This window comes from Atta cephalotes, assembly GCF_000143395.1.
Source record: "Atta cephalotes unplaced genomic scaffold scaffold00011, whole genome shotgun sequence".
NCBI classification, from domain to species: domain Eukaryota; kingdom Metazoa; phylum Arthropoda; class Insecta; order Hymenoptera; family Formicidae; genus Atta; species Atta cephalotes.
In genome coordinates this window covers 962,859-969,353 of record NW_012130075.1, presented here as the reverse complement: position 1 = coordinate 969,353, position 6,495 = coordinate 962,859, and positions in this window count along the sequence as shown.

Below are 6,495 nucleotides of genomic sequence, written 5' to 3'. Positions count from 1 at the left end.
ATATATATATATATATATGTCTACTATATGACTCTTTGAAAACTGAGTATTAAATTACAGACACAGATTATTGTTTCACAGAGTATAATGTAATTTACTTTTTATCCTTTTTGTGATTAGACACACGGACGGAATTATCTCTTAAAATTTACTCTGAATATATGGTTGTGGTTCAATACAATATTTTAAAAATTTTTACTATGCATTTTAGTAAAATCAATCAAACTTATTATATATTTTATTGTTATATATATTTTATTGTTGTTTTATTAATGAGAGATATTCACATAAAATTTTTCGAAATATGTTGTCTTAGGACTTTGTTATTTTAGAATAAATATTTTCAAGATAAACTCTAAGAAAAAATTCTCTCTGTGCAAGATTTAAAAATCCTAGTAGAGAAAAAGAAATTTAGCGGAATATAATTTATTGTGACGATGTTTAATAATTTTAAAGTTACACGAGCCAGTAATCATATTTTACACAATTTGGGCTTGACGAAAGACGGCCCCGATTCGGTCAACGACCGTTTCACAAAAAAAGGTTCACTTCATAGATACTTTCGATAAGTGTGTCATGATAAGAATGAAAAAGCGGAAAAAGAAGAAATTTTATAATTTATCGGGAAAAATATTCTTCTTCAGTTGATTCATTTCTGGATCATGAAATTCGATATTAAGTTTTTGTTTTCAATCTCTAAATTCTTAGAATTTCACATCTTTTTCTTCTTAGCCGTTATCTTAAGATATTAATTATTTGATTACCAGTAATGTGACAATTATTCGATAAACTTAATCGTGCAATTCACGCGAATCGGGTTACAGTTATTTAAAAGCAGGAATTTGGATGTAACGTTATACTTCGCCGATGTAATAGCGAGCGGTAATCATCTGTCGGTGAACAAGTCAATTTAATGATTTACTTTTATTTAGCAAAACATATATATACTAATAATTTAATGTTTTATTTAATAAAACTTATTACTGTTTCTGTAATTAATTAATATGTTTCACTAAATAATTAGTTGAAGTTAAATTTAATTAATTTTAAATTAACTAAGTTAAATTAAAATGTATTAACTTTTTAATTTGATTACTTAATTTTTAATTAATTAATTAGTTATTACCAACCTTCTTGTTATAAATAATAAAATTGCCTTTCCTTTCGCTTGTAAAGTCCGAGCATGTAAAGTCTGACGATGTTCGTGCTAATTGACTAGAACGAAGCATACATAATTCGACGAAGTGCTGGGCGAGTTTCAATCGATTCGTTGAATATGTTTAATTGTTAAATACATTAAACTCTCTCTTTGTAAGTTAAATGAATAAATTCATGAATACGCTTTATATACAAATTTGTGACTCGAAAACCACATATATACATACATATAATCATGTTTTACAGAATGAAGACGGTTATTTAAAAATTAAATTCAATTAATTTTTTTATGATTTTTATTATTTTATATTAATAATATATATTGTAAAATAATATTATTATTATATATTCTTTTGATTTCCATTCTTACTTTTATCAATTCTTAATTTTTAAGACGCACTTTGCCACATGAATCTAAGTATTCTTTTCTTGCATTAACGTGTTAATTGCTCTTTTAGACATTTATTGAATTGCTCTCCTTTGCGTGACAAAAAATTGCACATCCGCCGACAATAGCATGTCTTAATTGGCGGACGAAAGCGACGAGAACGCACGTGCGTGGCGTATACGCGAGCAGAAAAAGCTTTTGTCGTAACGTAGCACTCGCGCAGTAACGGTACCTGCCACTTTCATTTGTACTCACGTATCTAATGCGATGCGCACATGTGGGTTGGCGCCGAGATATACTCTACGCTCAAATAAAACCGTAAGTCTTAAGCGCTGCGAGCCGTGCTCCGCATTAAATAATTTCTTTTCAATGAATATATAATATAGTTACGAGCACATTAGATGTAGCAGTGCACGCAAAACCAGAAAGTTCAAACGATGCCAGTATCCTTTAGCTACCATCCGTGAAAATTATTCAAGAACATTACGAAATCATTTGAAATGCTCATAAGCCCGCTATCTTAATCGAGATTTCACGAGGGATCGATTTAAGAAACTGTTATTTTTCTATTCTCTTTAAATCGCTTGTATTGATTTTTAACTCTTTGGAATATATTGATGATTGATTTATTGAACCAATTCAATTATAAATCTCTTTATCAAAAATTTCTTTATTTGACGAACAGTTTAATCTTCTTACATCTCAAAATTTGAATTATTTTTATTAAAATACACTTAGTATTTTATGTCATTTTGATTCCTTGAAATTATTTAGTGCCCTTTAATTTGCACAGTTAAATATTTAAATTAAATCTGGATCTTGCAGTGCCAGTACCTGTACTGAGAAAAGAGTCTAGTTGCATTAATTGGAACTCTAATGGAAAATGGACAAATCAATTTCTAGTGAATTAAATTTGTTATAATTTTAGGCTACATTCAAAAAACGTCAAACGTCCTCTTCGAAAAAAATTTTATTCGAAATAATTAGTACACGTAAAGTATATTATATTACGTCGAGTATTTTTCTCGGAGAGGACGTTTTGGAATATAGCAGAAATAAGTAGATATTCTATCATGATAAATTTTGATTTACATGATCAGAATTTTGATTTACATGAGCTCTAAACATAATGGAAAGTAACAGTGATAACGATAGAAACAGCGATAACAATAGCGATAGGAATAGAGGAATTCAACATATGAGAATGCATATGCTAAAGAACAATATTACGAACATGAAATAAGGCAATAGCGATAAATCCGACGAGTTGGAATTCTGTGTCTATAGCCTACCAATCAGCGTTCAGATTTTTTATTCTGTTATATGTGCTATAACTTTGAAGTATTGTGTTGTCTGGAAAGTTCGTGTCGATTTTGAAGGAAAATTGAAACGCAGAAGATTTAAATTTTAGTATACATTTATTAAATTTAAATCTTTTGCGGTACGAACTTTCCTGACAACCCAATAGATGGAAGAATATACTACATACGAGATCTATATATGAGATCAGATTGGTTGGCATTTTTATTTCTTTCGGCATTGTTGCACAGCATTGTGCAACGAGAGGCGACAATTATATATCACTTATTTCTATAACATTTCTATTGCTATTCTTATAGCTGTTACATTGTGTTTAGGACTTTTCTGATTTATTCATTACAAATTTTTCTCATGTGTATGTTATAGATTTTAACATTAGCTCTAGAGAGTTAATGTATTTGTTATAAATATTTCAAGAAAAACAACGCATGTTATAGATTAACGATTAATTCATTCTAAAGAAGCATTTAATGACTATCTCGAAAATAAACAGATGCGAGGAATAGAATTTTCTCGGGGTAAACTCTCATGAATTGTGCATGAAGCTGCGTAAAATCGGGACATTAGTTTACACACATACGCTCGCCTGGCCACGTACAAATGAAATTCAGTTGAAATGAGCTAATATACCGCTATCCTAAGAAACATGCGGCTAACTTCGACAACGGATTTGCAATATGTCCCGCTCGTCGATACATGCCACAACAGTATACACATACAAACCCCTGGATTGATTATTCGCAATAAACCGTGTTCATCAAGCGGATAATATTGGTATGTGCAGCCATCGTAGTCCGTTGTTCATATGTTTTGCTTCGCTTAAGCTTAACCAAGTGTGGTTTTCGCATCTCTCTACTTCCATCTTTCTTTTATTTGCTCTTTTATTTTAAAGGAGATATTATTTATAAAATCAATCAATCTCTATATCCAATTATTGAATTTTGATTTTTCCTAAAATTTATCTTGTTAGAACAAGTAAATATTTATGTAAGAAAAAATAAATATCTAAATAAAAGAGTAAATTACATTCTAAATTACATTCAATTAGATTCTGCCCGTAAATATTGTTATATATATTTAATAACTATCCGTTGTCATTCGTTTCATCTATATTCTATAATCGATTCGGAGTTATGTTTCCACTTCGAAAAAATTAATAATATTAATTTTTTAGCCAGAATCTATTAAATGTTACGAAATGTTATAAAAATATCATAAAGATGATTCTTTGTTGGGAAGAATTTAATGTCGTTGGTCTATCAACCATCCGGTTACCAATCATCCGGCCGCAGAAACTATAAAAAGGATTAATCGCGCCGATGCCGAGTTGAAGGATCAAGGACGAAAGACCGCAGAGGAAATCATCTGTTCGTCTAAGTTCAGTACCCACCGTGACTAGGAATCCTGTGGCAACACAGGAATCACCAATCGTGCAATCAAATTTAATTATCTCTGTATGAATTATTTCTGAAAGTCCATTGCCCTCTTACAAAAAACGATACCATCGACTGTCGACCGTTGTAATCTTAACGAAGGTCACTCGCGCAAGAAAGTATGGCGCTTCTTCATATCTCGGAACCTTGAGACAGAGTCATAAACATACCTTGACTGACACCGCTCGACAGATCGCTGCTGTTGCTTCTACTTTTGCTTGTGATGTTGTTGCAAAACTCCTTCAAGTTGTCAAACTGTACGACGATGCATTATCTCCTCTTGATAATGTGATGGTCAAATTAAGTTCTCGGCACGTTCCACGAGATCACCTGAACCACCTGACGTTAATCAGACTCAAATCTCGCACCCTCGATCGCAAATCCGCGATGAACAGCTGCGGCCACGTGGTCGAAGCCTATCGAGTGGTGTCTCCCACGCCCGGCGCCTCCCCGTTTCATCTGTGACCCTGTGACCTTCACGGGCTTTGGAGAACGCCCTTCAACCGATCTCCGGACATCCGCTCGGCAAACACGAGATATCATACGTCGCGTGCAACAGGGATCCGTGGATAGGAGGAAGATACCTCTCAGAGTTGGCAGCCGCCGGCTCGACCTGCTCGCCACGGCTGGCACCTATCGAACTGGTTTTGCTCGGTTCGTGACTTCTGGATCAACCCGATCCTGATGTTCACTTGTGGGCTCGCTCCCCCTGCACGAAGAATTGGCAGGCCACGACGACACGCATCGGCCGAGCGCGCGCGCTCATTCGCGTCCTCGTGAGAGAGAGAAGTTAGCTCCCCACACAGGTAAGAGATAAAGCCGAGGTAGGTACAAACGACGGCAAGCTAAACTGGGGACAACCATGGACGGTAGACCGTGTCGGGGCCGGCGCTTATCGTGCCGACGGGGACTCTAGCGTTCGGGCACTTCTCGAGGTGAGGTAGTGGCAATGACCGTTCTCTCCCGCGTTCTTCTTCGTCTCCCTCGCGCGCGAAACGTCCCGACCTGTTCCTCCTTCTTCTCGGCCCCTTTTCCATCAACCTGTTGCGGAGGTTCCCTCTTCTACCTCCAGCATTACCACCACTACCATCACCTCCACTACCTAGACTTGAGTATCGTCACTGTAGTTAGCTTCCTTTCCTGCTCGTGTGTTGTTCCCTCACCCTTGGTTGCTTCTCTTGATTTCCCCACTACGACCTCGTTGTCATCGTTCGCAGGTCGATGGATGGTGGCTCATATTTCATCAATGATGTCTCCTTTATGTTAGTTCTTACATTTTTTTTTCTTTTTATTTTTTTTACTTTTTCTTTCCGATTGCTCTGCTGATTCATCATTTTTATTAAAAGATAATAGTGTTTCTACGATTACGATTTCATATAAGTAAAAGATCGTAATTAATAATAATCCTTCATATATTCGCAATGTAACACAATAATTGACATAAAAAGATTTTTCTTATCAAATATTTTTTGTTTGATCAAACTCAATCTTTTCCTAATGACTTATTCATCATTAGACAAATAGTAATTTTATTGCATTATAATTTTATATATTGATAACATCATATGAGGATGCATCTTACAGCCTATCTTTGTTAGTACTGTGTAACAATATACTCATTTATCTGAGTATGTATATATATTTATCTGAGTATCTATACCTTTGAAGAAAAATTTTATAGAAGTTGTACAATCCAGCTATTTTATTAGCATGTAATTAGATCTCTTTCATTATTTTACAAGAAAAATTGTAGAAGCAAAATATATTTTACGTTGTGTCAAATTATGATTACTTGTACACATAAATTTATCTACATAATGTACATTAAAAATATTTAAACAATTTTTTTTATCTTTGCTATCAGTGAATATATTTGGATGTTTAATATATGAAAATATAATATTATATAACAAGTTTTTTATATATTAATTTTACAAAATAACATATGAACAAAATAATTTTATAAATAAGCATATGTCCAACGTATGGCATATATATATATATATTTCTCTGCGAATTACCTGCATCAGGTAAGTCTTTACCTGTAGAACACCGCCACACGGTGAATATCCGCCACATTGCGTTTGTTTAATCGAAATAAAATGACCACGATAATGTTTTATTTTAAGAAGAATACGCTAATTAAATAATATTATATTTTATGATTAATAATATTATATTTTATTAAAATAAGAA